This window comes from Hippopotamus amphibius, chromosome 4, assembly GCF_030028045.1.
Source record: "Hippopotamus amphibius kiboko isolate mHipAmp2 chromosome 4, mHipAmp2.hap2, whole genome shotgun sequence".
Lineage (NCBI taxonomy): Eukaryota > Metazoa > Chordata > Mammalia > Artiodactyla > Hippopotamidae > Hippopotamus > Hippopotamus amphibius.
The window spans coordinates 142,756,698-142,776,602 of record NC_080189.1 but is presented as its reverse complement, the minus strand read 5'-3'; the positions used below and the strand labels follow the sequence as shown (position 1 = coordinate 142,776,602).

General features: G+C 37.9%; 1 protein-coding gene across 3 annotated transcripts in view; it reads right to left on the bottom strand.

Annotated features, from left to right (window-relative positions):
- FBXO34 (F-box protein 34) overlaps window positions 1-19,905 on the bottom strand; it is a 78,256-nt gene that overhangs the window by 21,418 nt on the left and 36,933 nt on the right. The window contains exons 2-3 of one of the 3 annotated variants that reach the window (XM_057733368.1): window positions 17,029-17,201; window positions 14,779-14,866 (exon numbers count right to left, since the gene is read on the bottom strand). The exons of 1 other annotated variant lie outside the window; for it this stretch is intronic. The gene's annotated coding sequence lies outside the window, so the exon portion shown is untranslated. The remainder of the gene's footprint in view (window positions 1-14,778; window positions 14,867-17,028; window positions 17,202-19,905) is intronic. One more of the 3 variants, XM_057733367.1, reaches the window with a different exon arrangement.

Here is a 19,905-nt window from a genome sequence, read left to right as displayed (position 1 = left end):
ACAATATCTTTAAAACATGACAAACACAAAAGAATCTGCAGATTGAATGTCAGCACTTATACTGCATGTATCAACTTAGTTTTTCAAACTTTATTCAATGGGGGTGGGGGGTGAAGGGGAAGATGAGACGAAGCGAGAGAGTAGCACAGACATATATATACTACCAACTGTAAAATAGATAGCCAGTGGGAAGTTGTTGTATAACAAAGGGAGTTCAACTCGAGGATGGAAGATGCCTTAGAGGACTGGGATGGGGAGGGTGGGGGGGAGTAGAGGGAGGGAGGGAATACAGGGATATGTGTATAAAAACAGATGACTGAACTTGGTGTACCCCCCAAAAATAATAAATTAAAAAAAAAATTGCACCCGAAAATGAAGTAAATAAATCCATGTCTATAGAAAAAAAAAACTTTATTCAAACTGAATCAAAATAATATTGAAGTATTGTATATATTATGTACCTATCTGCTCTTTAGAGTTGCATAATATCTAGAAGCATACAAGGTTTACTAGTTTTGTTCATATATATTTAACTACATTATAAACGTAAAAAAAAAATTTTTTTTTTCCGTTTCTTTTTGGCCACACCACACAGCTTACGGAATCTTAGTTCCCAATCAGGGACAGAAAATCCGGGCCCTCAGCAGTGGAAGCATGGAGTTCTAACCACTGGAGAACCAGGGAATTCCCTAAAAAAATTTCAATTCTACTGATAAATAAATTTCTTCCTTTGGACTGGATTCATATGTTTCTCAAATTTACAAAATACTGCTCCAAGACCAGAAGTTATTCAGTGAAAGAGAGCATGAGAGCAGCATAGGAAAAACTATTAATAAATAAGTGTATATACCACAGTGATTTGATTAAAACTACCAAAAAAAAGATTGGCCCATCCTCAACCAGATAGGCAATACTGGCTGTTGCACTCAAAATTGCTACTATCTAGAGGGGTATAAAGAGATTGAGTCCCTTACCTTTGGGAATTTTCACCAATCCTAAACCCTTGGTGAATTTTCTTCCATTTCACATCACAAGTATAAAACAATTTCTAGTCTCTAATTTGATCAAGCAATTATTTCTCCTTTTATTCAAATCTCACAGTTTGACAGCTAAGTTATCGAACAGATCTTTCATTCATTCATTCAGTACTGAGCATCTATAGTAGCAGTACCAGGAACTTTTCCAGAAATCGGGGATACAGCAATGGGCAAGTACAAAAATCCCCGTTCTCATTAAACCTGCATTCTAGGTGGGAGACAGACAAATAAAGCATATGATACATAAAGGTATCTATAGAGGGAAAGGGAAGGAAGAAGTATATGTACCATGCATTAATGATATATTTAGGCATAAGATTTCAGAAAGCTATGTTACAGTCACTGTAACATGAAACAAAAATGTAATAAATAAAACTCATTAGAAAGAATATGAGTGCCCATTTATATGATAAATCCAGAAATGAGATGAGACCATCAGAAACAAAATGGCACAAAAAGCAAGATCTTGGGGCTTCCTGGGTGGCACAGTGGTTAAGAATCCGCCTACCAATGCAGGGGACACAAGTTTGATCCCTGCTCCAGGAAGATCCCACATGCCGCGGAGCAACTAAGCCTGTGTGCCACAACTATTAGGCCTGTGCTTTAGAGCCCTTGTAAGCCACAACTATTGAGCCCATGTGCTGCAACTACTGAAGCCCACGCACCTAGAGCCTGTGTTCCACTGCAACAAGAGAAGGCTCAGCAATGAGGGGCCCACACGCCACAACAAGGAGTAGCTCCCGCTCACTGCAACTAGAGAAAGCCCGTGTGCAGCAACAAAGATCCAACACTGCCCATTAATTAATTAATTAATTTTTTAAAAAAGCAAGCTCTTTTTGGACACTGAATCTGATTCTGGTATGTGCTCAAACCATTCCTGAAATACTCTAATTAGATTTGAATCAAATTTTAGAATAATATTTATAAAGAGAGACATACACAAAAATAACTTAAAAGAGAGATTGAGATAATACAGAGGAAGGAAGAAGACCCAGCAATCAAGGTAAAAATAGGTAGATTATTCTGTAGGTCACTCACTGTTAGCATAAGTGCACAGTATTTCCTCAGATTTCAGTATTAAAAACTAACTTGGATGGAAAGAGAAAAGTGACATCATGGCTATCTGATGTTACTCAGCTCTAAATTTCTTGAATGGTTACAGAAAACACAAATCAAAACTACAGATAAATGCCTTTCACAGGCTCTTATTTGGGAAGATGGAGAAGGGATGGGAAGGTCATCAGTAGTTAGAGGAAAACAAAAAAACAAAAGAAAGACCAGAAAACAGAAAAATCAAAGAAGAAAAGAATTCTCTTTGAACTGAACATGAAAACAAAGACTAGCCATAAAAGTAAAAAAAAAAGGCACTGAAATTAACATTTTTTCCTAGCATGAACTAGGACTAGAGGAAATGTGAAGGCTCAAGAGGCTAAGAGAAAATCTCCTTAATACAGGCAAATTTTATTAGAAAAATCAAATTATTGTGAAATTTTCTTTTTTAAATCACAAAATGCCTTTTGTTAAAAAGTTACCAGGCATTTTGATTCTATCCCACCATCACATGTCTACCCATATCCCACAAGGCCCAGAAACAAAGAAAATTCAGTGACTCTCCAAAACAATATTGAACAGAAAGTCAGAAACAGAGTGATTCAAAAATTTCATGCAGTTCTTTTATTTCATGATCAAAACAAAAAGCTGTGGTATTTATTGGTTTCCTGAATAATACTTCCTTAGTGCTAGAATTATAAATCCTGAGAATCACAAAGGAATCATGAGATGACCACCTAGCCATAACTTCACATACTGATGCAGGACCAGAAACCTACTTTTATCACTGCACTCTGTGTTGACAAGGCTCCCAAGCCTAGCTCATACTATAAATTAGTGTGTCAATTTATTAAGTCATAATGGGGATCAAAATTACAATTTCAGAAATTGGAACATCTGAGTCCTCCATTCACACTGTCCCCTCTTTCTGGTATTAAACCAGTGATTTGGGCTATGCATGAAAAAAGTAAAGAAAGAAGAACCTAAGGACAAATTCAACCAAGCTATAATCAGTTTTTATACACCGCCTGCCACTCCAAGAACTCACTCAACACAGGAAGATGCAGCCTCTTCCCCCATCCCTCTCTCCCCTAAAGGCAAGACAAACGTGGCTTAAATTTTTGTTTTTAAGCTCCTCCTTAAGGCCTAATCAACTTCCATTTATTACATACCTTCTTCAGCTGATTAACTAAATGGATTTTAACTTCCCAGATGTTCTTACTCTTCTGAGTTTGAACTAATTCCACTGACTAGATTATGTTCCTTCTAAAGATATCTGACTGCATCCAATATTCATCGTATCTCAAAGTTGAACAGTATACTAACTTGAAAGAGAAGAGCCTACTTAGCCATTCATTCTTGCCACAAAGTTGTTCCATGGCATTAATTTGAACCATTTTTAAGGTTTAAGAATGGGATAATATACTAGAGAAAGAACACAAAATATTCAAGAATATAGAAATAAACTGCTTTTTGGGACTTCCTAGGTGGCACAATGGTTAAGAATCTGCTTGCTAATGCACAGAACACGGGTTCGATCCCTGCTAGGAGAAGATTCCACAGGCCAAGGAGCAACTAAGCCCGTGCACCACAACTACTGAGCCTGCGCTCTAGAGCCCATAAGCCACAACTCTTGAGCCCATGTCCGCAACTATTGAACCCCATGCGCCTAGAGCCTGTGCTCCGAAATGAGAAGCCTCCGAAATGAGAAGCCACCACAACGAGGAGCCCGTGCACCACAATGGAGAGCAGCCCCTGCTCGCCGCAACTAGAGAAAGCCCATGTGCAGCAACAAAGACCCAATGCAGCCAATAAATAAATAAATACATACATACATACATAAACTGCTTTTTAAAAAATCTTTAGATATTTTGCACAAATCTCCATTAGCCCTTTCCTGGCCCTCCAGGAAGTGGTTCTCTATCTTTCAGGGCAGATTCTCTACCCCACCTTCCAGGAATTTCCAATTAAGTACAATCAGTTCTACTATTAGGGACTAACTGGTATACAGGGGAACAATTTGAGTAAAATGTGAATTTTGTGTTTGCTCAGGTAGGATTTCTTCTGTGAGAAACACTAGGCTCATATACAAAACTGCACTCAGCTGACCCCCAGCAGCATAGGATACAGACATGCACACAACTCAAACATCTTTTTAAAAACTTAAAAAAAACACATGTCAAGCACATGCATTATCTGTAATGTTTTCCTGGAAATGTGAAAATATCCTGCAGCAATCCAATGTGGCTGTGATGCCTCAGGGCTCCTCAGTTTGGGAACTGGCAACCTAAGTGCCCCACCCCCAGGCTAACAGTTCTAAAAATAATCTACACACTATACAAAGTAGCAGCCCCCAACCTCTCTCCAGGGCTCCGAGTTTGTAAACTGACTATTCGAAATCTCCACTTGGATATCTAACAAGCATCTCAAACTCAAAATCTCCAAAGCAAAATCCTGAATCCCTGTGCACATTCCACAACCACCCTCCCAAAATCTTCCCCATTTTAGTAAAGATCAATCCTTTTTCCAATTTCTAAAGCTAAAAACCCTTGAATCTTCCTTGATCCCCCTCTTCCTCTCACAACCACATCAACAAATCCCATTGGCTCTACCCTCAAAATACAGTAAAAATGCAACTGCCATTCAGCAGCTGCATGGCTACTAACCTATGTTCTAACCCACGTTAGTCTCCCACTGGTCTTTCTCAATTCTACTCTCACTCCCCATATGGTCTACTCGAAAACTCAGCAGCCAGAGGGATCCCATGAGAAAAAAGGGAAATTTGACAATATATTCAATGCCGCACCTTCAATGGTTTCCCCTATGATGACACCCCATGACCTCTCATTCCCTACTTGTCTTTCCGCCTTTGCTTACTCTGTTCCAATGAGACTGGCCTTCCTCTCTTCATCAAACACACAAAGCACAATCCCATCTCAGAGCCTTTACAATTGCTGTTGTTCCCTCTGCTTCTTCCCCCAAATATTTTACCTGTGTCACTCTGACTTCTTCCACATTTTTGCTTGAATGTCATCTTCTCAGAGAGGCACTCAGTGAACATCCACATAAAGGAGTAGTATTCCTCCGCATTCCCTATTCCTTTTATCCCTTCTTTATGTTCTCTGAAGTACTTTCTTCTTCCCTCCTGACATGTGTCTATGTTGGTGCATCTTCCTCTGCTAGAACATCAGGTCTAGGAAAGACTTAATTGTGTTCACTGCTATATCTACCAGGCCCCAAACAGTAATGTTATAGACACACAATACTGTTGAATAAAAATGATACCAATTGTTTTAGGATGTTTTACTTAATATCAAAATACCCCCAGAGTTTGTATTACTGGGAATTTTTCTATCCTGCATCTCAAACTCTCCTGTTTTCCTGATAATAATTACACTTTTTTTGGTCCTCATTTATCCATACAGAAAATTACTTGGCTAGTCCAAAATGAATTATACTTTGATTTTTCCTAAGCTCTTTAATTCTATTCATAAGCTAAAAGATTAGATAAAATCAGGGTAGATGTTTCAGGTACCAAATCTCAAATCATGATCTATTTTTTTCTCTTCCACCAACACTCTTCTCAGATCTTAGCTTTAAACACAGCTGTTAAGGAAAACCTCTAAGATTTAGGCCCCAAACAACATTGTCCCATAGCAAGATCTAACACAAGGCACTTCAAAATCTAACCACAAGATGTTTAAACTGAAGATTACCTGTGGACCCCACCTACACAATTTGGCCCAAATCTAAAGATCATTTTTGGGGAACTTCCCTGGTGGTCCAGTGATTAAGACTCCGTGCTTCGACTGTAGGGGGCGCTGGTTTGACCCCAGGTCAGAAAACTAAATTCCGCATGCCCTGCAGGGTGTCCAATAAATAAATAAACAAACAAATAAATATCACTTTTTACCTCTGCCACATTTGATTCTCTAGGCCCTCACACCTTCTCTAACCGATTATCTTCAATGTGGACGGGGGCTGGACTGGGGTGGTCATATTAATGAGCCTTAATAGGAAGCTACTTGATCAACCTCAGGCAGAAAGTAAAGCCCACTGGGGTTTGTTTGGAGTCTTCGTAATGTGATGGGACATCAAACTCAGGGGATTTTAGATTTTACTTCCTCCCCTCTATGAACTACCTTAGTTGTATTTTGTGTGTGCTGAGGACGTTTAGACACATCTTGAGCAGGCCTGCGGTCTAGTCTAATCTATGAAAAGCTATTCGGATTGTCTTAGGTCCTTTTGAAAAGTAATGGAGTTAACTCCTTGTTACTTTGGTGATGAGAGCCCTAGGAACAGATATAATTTTTCACTGAAAATTCAAAGCATTTTGTAGCTTTATTTTTTTATCAAGAATGAGGTAGGAGGAGTAGCAGAAGCAATTATGGAGTATATTTATAAACATGTAAAGGAGTGTGTTTCTTAACTCTGAATAACATGATTTTAAATTGCTTAGTTTCACAGGGGGAAAAAATGAAGGGAATAAGAGAACTGAAGAAAATAAACATGTTGGAGTGTATTCTAACATGCATAGCTTTACATCATCACTGAACTTGGCACTACAGATTTTCCAGAACAGAGGTTCTCAGATTGGTTTTCAGATTGGTCTGGATGGGAAGAAAACTCCACTGAAGTAACCAGGAATCAACCAAAGCAAATAGTGTACCAAGCCCAATACTCCTGAGACATTAACAGTTTAAAGGAGAGATGCGACATCTCAGTGAATTCTTTTTTTAATTAATTAATTTATTTAATTTATTTATTGGCTGCATTGGGTCTTCGTTGCTGCACATGGGCTTTCTCTAGTTGATGCGAGAGGGGACTACTCTTTTTTTGTTGTTGTTGTTAAACATTTTATTAGGAAAATTAAAAAAAAACTCTTACAAAAGAAAAAAGTGAGATATAATTTTAAGTGAAAAGAAGTACAGATGAGAAAAGACACCTTCAATAGAACATGTAGAAATAAATCCCATAATTCCTTGGACAGGTTCAAAAGGGACAATGCAGCATAAAAATAGTTATGTAAAGAATAATGGGGCATATTACCTAAATAGTTGATAACCAGAAAATGGGAATATATATAAAGCAGAAAAATAGTTTGGGCTCATTTAGAATTAAATCTAGTCTTTTTTTTTTTTTAGCAGTTAGTGAAGATGTATATTGTCATTAAAGAGAAGTTCATGTTGAAAAAGATATCCTAAAAATTCTATACAACTTTCAAAGCAGTCTCTTAGTCTAATTCCCACCTTAGTTCTGTGCAGTAAAGCTATCTTAATAAGTAAATAATATTATACATTAGGTCTTTCTGGAACTTCCTTTGGGAAACTTGCTGGCCTGGGTACATAACAGGACTACTTTCTTATAATGCATTTTATAATACAATTGTGTAAGTCATAACATACGAGTCCCAAATAAATTTAGCTACTCATAGTAATTCTTATACGTGGAATAAAATGACTACAAAATAATATCACAGGAGAGGGGACTACTCTTCACTGTGGTGTGCGGGCTCCTCATTGTAGTGGCTCCTCTTGTTACAGAGCACGGGCTCCAGGCACATGGGCTTCAATAGCTGCAGCACATGGGCTCAATAGTTGTGGCTCACAGCATCCAGAGCACAGGCTCAATAGTTGTGGTGCACGGGCTTAGTTGCTCCGTGGCATGTGGAATCTTCCCAGAGCAGGGCTTGAACCCATGTCTCCTGCATTAGCAGGCGGATTCTTAACCACTGCACCACCTAGGAAGTCCTCAGTGAATTCTTTTTTTTTTTTTTATAAATTTATCTATTTTATTTATTATTTATTGGCTGCATTGGGTCTTTGTTGCTGCATACGGGCTTTCTCTAGTTGCTGAGAGGAGGGGCTACTCTTCATTGTGGTGCGCAGGCTCCTCATTGTAGTGGCTCCTCTTGTTGTGGAGCACAGGCCCTAAGCGCATGAGCTTCAATAGTTGCAGCACACGGGCTCAGTAGTTGTGGCTCACGGGCTCTAGAGCACAGGCTCAATAGTTGTGGCGTATGGACTTAGTTGCTCAGTGGCATGTGGAATCTTCCCAGGGCAGGGCTCGAACCCATGTCCCCTGCATTGGCAGGCGGATTCTTTACCACTGCGCCACCTAGGAAGTCCCTCAGTGAATTCTTAAAAGAAAATAATATTCAGCACCTATTCCTGATTTTAAAAAGTTATTAGCAAACTCGGAATAGAGTAAAACTTTACCTTAATAAAAGAAATCTACCAGAAATTTATAGGAAATAGCATACACAATAGCAAAAAACTAAAAATACTCCTTCCTAGAACCAAGAATAAAGATGCCAGCCATCATACTACCAAAAAAAAAAAAAAAGATTAAAACATTGAGGGAAAAGAAAATTCTGTCATAATTTGCAAACTATATGTTATGGGGCTTTCAAGTTAAACACTCAAATTAAAAACTATTTGGACCTGGTGTACCCCCAAAAAAATAAAAAATTAAAATTAAAAAAAAAAACAAAAACTATTTGGTTTAAAAAACACAAAAAACAAAACAGAAAAAAAACCCCAACTATTTGGTTTAATAGTACAAAAATTTACCAGATAAAAGATCAAAATTAAAAACAAAATAAAAAACATTTTAAAAAGAATTACCACATGACCCAGCAATTCTATTCCTAAGTATGTACCTAAAACAGGTACTTAAACAAAGACTTATACACAAAAGTCTACAGTAGCAGTACTTAGAATAGCCAAAAGGGAAAACAACCCAGATCTCCACCAGTGGATGAATAGATAAATTATGGGTCTACACATAAAATGGATTATTATTTAGCCATAAGAAGGAATGAAGTACTGATATGTACTACAACACAGATGAACCCTGAAAACATTATGCTAAGTGAAAGACTCACAGGTCATATAATAAGGTCACACATTCATCGTAGGAAATGTCCAAACTAGGCAAACCTATAGAGACAGAAAGTAGATTAGTGGTTGCCTAGGGCTGATTGGCAGTGGAAGGTATGGAGGGGAGAGAGCACAGAGAGATAAGAAGTTACTGGTAATGGGCATAGAATCTCTTTTGGGAGTGATGAAGATATCCCAGAGGGAGTTCTCTGGCAATCCAGTGGTTAGGAGGTTAGGAGTCGGCGCTTTCATTGCTGTGGCCCCAGGTTCAAACCCCAGTCAGGTAACTAAGATTCCACAAGCCACACAAAGCACCCCTCCCAAAAAAAAATTTAAGAAAGAAAGAAAATGTCCGAGAATTAGAGGTGATGGTTGTACAACTTTGTGGCTCACTAAACACCAGTGAACTATACACTTTAAAAAGGTGACTTTCCTGCTGGTCCAGGGACTCCTGCACTTCCACCGCCGGGGGCAGGGGGTGCAGGTTTGATCCCTGGCTGGGGAACTAAGATCCTGCATGCCACATGGCACAGCCAATAAAAAAGGAAAAAAAGGTGAATCTTATGGTATGTGATTTACATCTAAATTTAAAAAGTAAATAGAAGGACTTCCTAGGTGGCGCAGTGGTTAAGAATCCACCTGACAATGCAGAGGTCACGGGTTCGATCCCAGCTCCAGGAAGATCCCACATGCCATGGAGCAACTAAGCCCATGTGCCAAAAAAAAAAAAAAAAAAAAAAAAAAAAAAAAGTAAATGGAAGAGAACAGTCAATAAGATTTGAGGTAGGAAAAACATAAAAACTCCAAAACATATGCTAGGGCTTCCCTGGTGGCACAGTGGTTAAGAATCTGCCTGCCAATGCAGGGTGCAAGGGTTCGATCTCTGGGCCTGGAAGATTCCACATGCTGCAGAGCAACTAAGCCTGTGTGCCACAACTACTGAGCCCATGCACTGCAACTACTGAAGCCCGTGCACCTAGAGCCCATGCTCTGCAACAAGAGAAGCCAACACAATGAGAAACCTGCACACCACAACAAGGAGTAGCCCCCACTTGCCACAGCCAGAGAAAGCCCATGTGCAGCAGTGAAAACCCAACACAGCCAGAAATAAAAATAAAATAATAAAATCTAAAAAAACCCCAAAAAACAAAAAAACAACAAAACATATGCTAAAACTATAGTAACCAAAACAGTAAGGCAGTAGAGCAGAAACAGATAAGGAGTTCAAGAAAACAGCATCCTAAATGATTAAAGATGCATAGTGAATGGGAAAAGCAGAATGTCTGAATAAATTCAGAAAACTGAATATGAATGAAAAGGTAGATGCCTACTATACCATAAAAACTTAAAAGTGTAAGATTGAGTAAACTGTAAAATTCAATACTGTCAATTTCAAGAAAATGATTTTAAAATCTTAGTGGGAAGCAACTCCTTTCCTAAGCAAAAGACACAAAATACTCACATATCTGATTAAATACAAATTTTAAACATCTATTTGGGGAAAAGATACCATAAAGTTAAAAGACAAGCAAAAGATTGGGAGAATAATATTTGCTATATACACAAAAGATTAATTTCCATGACACTGAATAGTTCACCCTAGCCAATGGGGAGGGGGGTTAGTGCCAATATTTTAGCATAATACTACTGGTGTAAAACAAACAAAACTGAAAAGACTATATATAGTTTGCAAAATACGTAGAAAGATATACAACGCCTAGCAAATTAGATATTTTGGAAGATGTATTTTTTTCACATCTATTTTCAATGTTGTTTGAATTTCTGACCACAGTATGTTAATTTTATAATATCAAAAATAATTTTAGAAGGAAAAAAAAAGTCTGAGGGGCAAAACTTTAAGTAGGTGAGGGCCACTGAAGGATTTTTCAAAGGGAAATAGCATGGTAGGATTAGTTTTTTTGACAGACCCCTGGTGCAGCTTTACAAAGAATTGCTATGAAAAGCACCAGTTTGGAAACAGGTATTGACTCATTTCTTTATTCAACATTTGCTGAACATCTACTGGGGCTCAGCACTGAGCTAAGCATTGGGACCAGTTAGAAATGTTGCAAGTTGTCTCAGCAAAAGGTCAAGTATACTAGGTATATAATACTTTGGGCACTGGTACGAGGGACATAAGGCATCATTTTTAAGGCATCTGTGGATAATATCCTCCTGAAACTCCTTATATTACAAGAGGACCAGATATTCCTGATAAGTATAGTCCATCTTTTGACAATTTGAATAGAAAAAGCAAAAAGCCCATATCAGCCTGTTCTTACAAGTAACTTTTATTTTCAAGATTCTTTGACTTTGGAAAGTCCATGTCCTAAAAATCTTTGAATGAAGAAATTTCAGAATGGACACAGAGATTATCATACTAAGTGAAATAAGTCAGAAAGAGACAAATACTATATGGCATCACTTATATGTGGAATCTAAAATATGGAACAAATGAACTTACCTACAAAAGAGAAACAGACTGACAGACATAGAGAACAGACTTGTGGTTGCCAAGGGGGAGAGGGGGTCGGGAAGGGATGGGTTGAGAGCTTGGGGTTAGCACATGCAAATTATTATACATAAATGGATAAACAACAGGTTCCTACTGTATAGCACAGGGAACTATATTCAATATTCTGTGATAAACCACAATGGAAAAGAATATGAAAAAGAATGTATATGTGTAACTGAATCACTTTGCTGTACAGAGGTTAACACAACACTGTAAGTCAACTATACTTCAATAAAATAAAGTTAAAATAAAAAAATTAAAAAAAAAAGAAATTTCAAAGCCATCCTTGGTCATTTCCTCTGTGTCCTTTTTTTTTTTTTTTTTTTTTTCATTCCTTGGCTTTGTCAAAAGATGACTAAAAAGAGGACACAATATTAATAATTAACCCAAAGGAAAAACACTTCAGTGAATCATATTAGAGATATTTTTAATTGTGATTTAATCTGCATTGGTTTCTTTTTACAGTTGACATGTTCCCATTTTATCACACCCATCTGCTACTTCAACAGCAACCCAGTTTTAACAAAAGTTAAAGACCATGACTACACATTAAAAATTTTTAAACTTTCTCATCTTAAAACTCATTTTTTAAAAGTGTCCACTAAGTGAAGGGAGGCAAAAACAAACAAACAAACAAACCCTGCTGATAACTTTGGCAAACCAATTCACCCTACCATTTAGCTTAAGGCATTTCAAAAACGTGAGAGGTGTGGCAGCAGCTCCAGGTTATACCACTACCTTAGGGCTAATTACTTCATTATCTAGGAGCTAACAGCTCCTCTGAGGTTGCTGGTTAAGCAGGCAATCACTAGCACCTTGACAAAGTCAACTGCCTGAATGAACTTTTCTTAAAGGTATCAAAATGCTACCACAATTCTCCCCAAACCGTGCTTACAAGGTCCCTCATTTTTAGATTTCCTACTTCAAATGCATGCTGTGGGCAATGACAAGAAAAATGCAGGTCAGTTTCTGAGGACAGATTACAGCAAGCACGACAGTTAGGACCTGAATACTCCAAGACAGTCCAAATATCATAGTATTTTATTGTTTTCACATAAGATGCCTTGTTAAACATGTTATTCAAGATGATTTAATAGTCATATTCATGAGAGATTTTTTAATAAGAATAAAGTTCAAAACCCTGAAAAAAAATATTTGCAGACTCTCTGTAGAGAACATATAATCATATGGAAAAAACCTGGCCTAATCCCCCTGAGCCATCCTGAAAAAAAGCATTGCTTCCCAGGCAGAAGATCACCAGAAATTACTATGGATTTTAAAAAATGAAAACTAACAAATTACAACAAAAAAAGCCCCCAGCCATTAGCACATACAAAGTGTCTGACCTGTATCTCATGAACAGAGGGGGGGAACCCTCTAATTAAAACACAAAAAGATGAAGGAAGAATAAAAAACTGAAGACTGAAAAAAGGGACAATAAACAGCAGTTACCAGAAGCCCTTTTAGTAGAAATATTTAACAACTGGATATTGCTATACACTGGGTCTTTAGAAATTACTACCATCTTCAAAGCTTTGAACAAGAAGGTTCACTTGGACATCGAACCTAACTTCACACGCACAGTGTCAAATACTTATTCCTTTTATATCCTGTTAGATATTTGTTCCTTTTAGCCACAACTGTCACTGTCCTAAGCCACAGAAGTCTTTTTAAAATATAGGTAAACAGATGGATTCCTAGACTGAGGAATCCAGAAGTGCCTGAGAGGCCCACAACCCCCTTCTGAGAGATTAAAAGCAATTTCTTCCACTTTAGTTGCCACACTGGTACCCAAACACCTTTCTACTCTGGCCTTAAGCAAAAGGTAACCGTCAATAAATCAACAAAGGAGAACTTAGTGGACTAAGAGATGGCCCATGAGAGTCTAACCAACCCAAACACATCGAATCTAATGGGGGGGGGGGGGGCACTGAATTTGAGGAGAAGAAGTTAAGAGTGGAGACAAAGTCACAAGATCTAGTGAAGACTCACTAGATGAGGGAGCAATAAATGTCTGCTGCAGAGTGGATGAGGTGACCAGGTCACCAGATCCAGCCACTTGTCGCACGACTGGAATGGCTACAGAATCTGACACAACTAGGTACTATGGTTCCAATTCTCTGTAAAACCAAACTATGTGACCTGAAACTGCTTTGTATTTCCTTATGTCCCTACATATCCATATGAAAAACTAACAACAGGTCATCTGGTTCAACATCTACTTACAGATGGTTACTTCTTCCTTTTTGAAAATGAAAAATATTCTAGAATCAATAGACTTTTTTTCCTGACTGTATTTATATATGACTTGCAAACCAACAGGAGACCGGCTAACCCTACTGGGAACTCCCTTAACCTGCTGAGTCTATTTACCTATTTTTTTTTCAAGAATTAGATCCCAGACTTCTGGGTAAGGATGGTGGACTAAACACATAGCTACTCACTGATCCTTCCCCTAACACCAAGGGATATTTTTTTAAAAAGATATAAACCCACAGAGATGAAGAGAACTGAAGAGAACTGAAGATTATGCCATAAATTTTTAAAAGCTGGAAAATAAAAGGATAAAAGGTGAAGGACCCAAAGACCCAAAAAAACTGAATCCTAAGGTAAGCATCAGGGAATACTCCTCCAAAAGGCTTGGCAGGGATAAATGGGAAAAATTAACAGAAAATCTTTCTGAAATGCAATTCTCAGATCCCCTTTCACTCTCTCAGTCAAGCAGACAAATGGCGTTCCTTCACCCTTGCAAGACTTAAGGTAACCTAAGGAGGTTTATAAATAAACGGAGGTTTATAAATAAACAGAGGTTTATAAGAACTAGGGATCACCAGGTAAAGTGAAGGCAGTTTAAGTTAACATGTGTAGTAGATTCCAGTCCATAGTGTTTTGGTAAATAAATGTTTAGCAACTGGCTGGGGTTTGGGGTGAGGGGGAGAAAAGTGTAGTTGTTTGTAATATTTGCTGTTTACCATCGCTGCTGTTTACCATACCAAGCTACTAAATGATGTCACTGAATGCAGAGTTCAGAAGAGATGCTTATTACTACACAGTATTCCCACCATATAGATAGAACAGATGTACATATTCTAAAGAGCATCCACAATCTAAAAAAAAAAAAGTAATAAATAGAAAGTGTTTTTTAGTATTTATTAATTTTTAATAACATTTCATTATAAGTCTGCACAATCTTTAATAATTGTTGTATTTAGCAACTCACAAAGTTCCTGAAAATTTAACAATTGTCTCTGATGTGCTAATACTAACCACTGACCCCAGCCCCCTCTATCAATACCTTTCTCAAAAGGCAGACAGTCAGGGCTTCACTTCCAGGCAGCGGAGATAAGAAGAGACGTCTCTGGGGAAACTGACCAGCGATTAGTCTACAAGGAAAAATATAAAGATATTGACAAGTTTCCCAAACTAAATTTGACCAGCCAGATTATCCTACCTGAAAGCTCACAATTGGTAAGTCCTACTTGCATGTTTAAAGCTTCCAGTCAGCTTCTTAGTATCCCATTCTTAAATATTAGCAAACAGCCAAGAGTCCTTAGATATCTCTAGTATAAAAAATAGAAATGGAAACAAAACAAGCAAGCTGAGAAACTAGGGTCAGCTTCATAGGCATGTGACCTGGGCAGTCACACAGCGCCCTGTACTTGCTCTGCTGTTGCTGTCCTGAAATCCTTTTAATACTGTTAAATAAGGGGTCCCAAATTTTCACTCTCTACTCAGTCCTGCAAATTACAAAGCTAGTCCTGGTAGAGACTATGTAGGCAGAAGAAAATTCTGGGGAGAAAAACACCATTAATATTTTCAGAAACATAAGACAAAATATTATGAACATGAAGCAAGAACAGTATGCTAAAAAAAAAAAAAAAAGACAAAAAAGAGAGTCAAAGTGATCACAAGCATGCTTTCTTGGTAATTAAAAATGGAAGAGCTGAAATGAAACTCAATAGCATTGCATAAGAATTCTGGAAGATGAGTCCAGGAGGTCCAATATTTGAATAATAAGAGTTCAAGAGGGAATAAAAAGGAAAAAGGGAGAAAATCAACAACAAAATAGTTCCCAGACTTTAAGGGTTCATCAAGTGCTCAGCACAATGAATGGAACCAAACTCACACTAAGGTATATTATCGTGCAATTTTAAACACTGAGAAATAAAAGAACTGATCACATAAATAATCAGGCTTTCAGCTTCAAGTGCAATACAGTAAACATGGAGGAAACTAGAAAACAATGAAGTCATGCCTTGAAAATTTGCAAGCTAGAATTCTATACCCAGCCAAACAATTAATTAAGAGTAAGGCCAGAGTAAGACATGTTCAGTCATTCAAGGTTGATTCAAAGTTGATTAAAAATCAAACTCCCATAAATCTTTCTCAGGCAGCTACTGGAGAATCCATTCTGACAAAGTAAGACACAGGAAGATATGAGATCTAGAAAACAAGAAATCCAACACAAAGAGGCAAAGAGTAACCCCAAGATGCTGGTGAAGGGAAGTCCCAGGATAAGAAGTATGCATAAAAACAGTCGGCAACCAGGACTTCCTAGGTGGCACAATGGTTAAGAATCTGCCTGCCAATGCAGGGGACATGGATTCGATCCCTGCTCCAAGAAGATCCCACATGCCGCAGAGCAACAAAGCCCATGCACCACAACTATTGAGGCTGCGCTCTAGAGCCCAGTGAGCCACAACTACTGAGCCCGTGTGCCACAACTACTGAAGCCCGTGCGTCTAGAGCCCGAATTTCTCAATAAGAGAAGCCACTGCAATGAGAAGCCTGCACACTGCAACAGAGAAGCCTCCACTCACCGCAACTAGAGAAAGCCCACGTGCAGCAACAAAGACCCGACACAGCCAATAAGTAAATAAATTTATTTATTTAAAACAAAAAACAAAAAACAGTTGGCAACCAGTCCAGATGGGAGCACACCTTCAGGAAGATGAGAAGTGAACAGAACACTTGAAGTGTTGGAATTTCCTGAAAGGAAGTTTGAGCAAGTTGCAATCTGAACTATAAAAGGAGTTAATATAAAAGTAAGCAACAACAAAGAAAAATATAAATTTCAGGGAAAACCAAAAGTTGTACAGAAAAGTAAGTGTTCACAGATTACTACATAGCTTAACTGTGAATAGCACATTCACTTTTTTTTTTAAGGTATATATACATATTTTTTAATTTGGCTGAGCCAGGTCTTAGCTGACACATGTGGGATCTTTAGTTGCAGCATGCAGAATCTAGTTCCCTGATCAGGGATCAAACCGAGCCCCCTGCATTAGCAGTGCAGAGTCTTAACCGCTGGACTACCAAGTTAGTCCCAGCACATTCACTCAACTGTGTAAACACTGAATACTGGTCTAAGAAGTTAGGAACATCTATACCAGGACAGGAAGACAAAAAAGGTATCTGGGGATGTGCAAAAAGAACTAAATCTTCATCTGCCATAATGGGAAATCAAGAGATAATACCTGAAGCTGAGAAATCAAGAAATCAGAATACATGAATGCTATTAAGAATGACAAGGTTCAGAACTTACTAGTGCAAAATACGGTGCGCCTTGGCATAGTGAATATTGTACACTGAAGCAATGTGAGAAATGACAGGTGCAGAAAGAACTCTCTGATCTTCTCTTCTACCCTGAAGCAGGCCCTTAGACCCTCACGCGAGAGATGCCCTCTCTACACCTGGTGGAAGGGAGGATCCTCGTTTCTGAAGATGGAAGAACAAAGAGAGAAATTCAAAGTCACTGGCCTAAAGTTTCAGTTTGTTAACCTTAGCTCATATTATTTTGTCCTATCATGTTCTTCCATGACTTTCTACACATTCAAACCCAGTATAAAAATGCTCAGGCTTAACCACTTCTCCAGGTCTTCATTTCCTTAGAATACTCCCACGTCACACAAAACCTATATTATATGAGTTTGTATGCTTTTCCTTTGTATGTCTCTTGTCAATCCCTTTCAGGACCCTAGCGAGAGAACCTAGGAGGACAGTAGGAAAAAGAATTTTTACTCCCCTCCAAGAACATAAAGGTAAGAATTAGCTATAAGAAATTAAAGTGTTTGCCTCTAGGGAGGGAGAAGTTGGGGATGAAGTGGGAGGAGAACTGCTGCTTTTCAAAACAAGTCTTACAGGGCAACTGAATCTTTAAACTATGCACATTTAACACGTTGATAGAAAAAAATACAAAATAAAAACACGAGAAAAACTAGCAGAAATTCAGTTTGATTTAGTTCATGATTCTTTTTTCAGATTAAAAGTTTCCCCAAAAAGAAATTTTTCTTGCTGTATTTCCAATTTTTCTACAATTTAATACTCATACAATACAAAGTAATCATTTTACTGATATTCAAAATCATCTGTAACTCCAATTATTATTTAGGGATATTCTTGTTATCATATGATACCCAACCTTGCCCAGCTCAGGAAAAGGTGGTAGCTTACCTCCTGGGAGTTACCACAGCAGTTTATACCAAATGACTCCCTATCTCACAATGGGTTTCCCTCTCTAAGCCTACCATTACTTTCCATTTAACTCTTGTGAAAAACTGAAATAATAAACACAACAAACTCTAGGATGTGCCTTTAAGGGGCAACAAATTCAATTTCTTTCATATCTGTATTATTCCAGACACTAAATTTAAAACCTTTCAGTACATATAAATTACAAGATACAATATCATATTTAAACACAACTGGATAGCATTTAGCATTTGCTAGCTAGTAGCTAGCAAGTAAAGTTGTTATAGTCAGTTTACAAAACACAGTTCATATAAGTAAATGCTGTCACATCCTCTGTGCCCCTCCAGACTGAATGATGGTGGTGGTCATGGTCAGCATAGGATAGTTAAGGAGAAAGTTGCTTATTAGCACAGAGAACTGAGCCAATCTGTAGACAGATGCAGTCCAGCTCAAGCAGCTACACGTTTTCACTTAATTCCTTTAAGAGTGATTTGTTTGGATTTGATATAGAATCATTTCTGTATTTAAGGAAAAATAAACAAGGTTTTACAGCTAGTTATGTTGGCAGGCAGGTAGCCATGAAGAAATCCTAATCTAAAAAAAGATTCCTTTTGCACTTCAAATTGAGGTAGGACAGACATACCTGAAGGCATGGTCTACATTTCTCAGCTTCATTCTGCCTAATCATGGCAAGGATTATTTTGTCTTCGTTATTAATTAGTAAACCCTAGCATGGTAATGTGGCCTGTAGGATCATGAACACTCGTTACACACATTTCCTTAATACCAATAAAATATGCCCCTGACATTAAAAAAATTTTTTTTCTCAAACTGGCAACAAAAACAAACTGCTACCAGAAGAATTTCTTTTTTTGTCAAAGTCAAATTAAACTTTGCCAATATATACAAAGAACATACTTCCAGATTAGTGGCTATTAACCAACTCAATCTTAGGACACTCAAAACTTCATGTTCACACTACAGGTAAATAATACTAATCTCTTCCAGCTCCTAGATAGCTTAGGACAGTTCATCTGGTTTCTAGCTACCTCCAACCATCTAACCCTCCTCCAAAAGCAGCTTTTTTTGTCACGTTTTGTTTTTGAAACAGCTTGCTTTTTCCATCCTAAGTTTTCCCAAACTATTTCAGGGTTCTGACAACTCTGCCAGTGACTAAGTCTCCTCCTGGGAACAGCTGCCTCATTATCACTATTAAAAACAGTCACTCCTAATACTGACTGATAACAATCTGGAAACTCATTGTAACTTTGGGAATGCAAATCCCACCCTACCCAATCTAAAGATAAATGCATTACAAATGGAATAACAGACTCACCACAGGACAGAACTCTAGCAGTCTTTGTGTTCCAATTAAGCTACTGAGTTCTGTATATAATCCTAATTCTTACTAATACAAAGAATTTACTATTTCCTTCCTCATAAACAATTAATATGTACATTAATAAGTCAAGCAAGCACACACACACACACACGCGTGCACACACACACACACGCGTGCGCACACACACAAAGGAAAAAAAAACACACACACACACATAAAATCACCACACACACTCAACACAAAAACTCAGCAGCAAATGCCCTAATGTTTTTAAGGTAATACAGCCTTCCAACTGATTTGTTTCAGAAATATTTTGTGCAGTACATGTGTTGTGTGGGTAACTTTTGTTCTTGGCAAGCTAGTCCTGGCTTGTAAAATCAACAGCAGATAACCTAAATTAAAAGGTCTTTCCCCAGATCCCTCAAATGGAACAACTACTCAGAAACTTAATTCTTACAAAAAAGCTATTCAAAACAGAGATGACCATGACTTTATTTCTATCATCACCATTTTGCTTCTATCTAGTTTGCTCCATATTCATGGAAAGTTACATAATCATAGTCCATATATTCTGGAAATGTGAGAGAGCAATGCAGAGATGATTCCCCA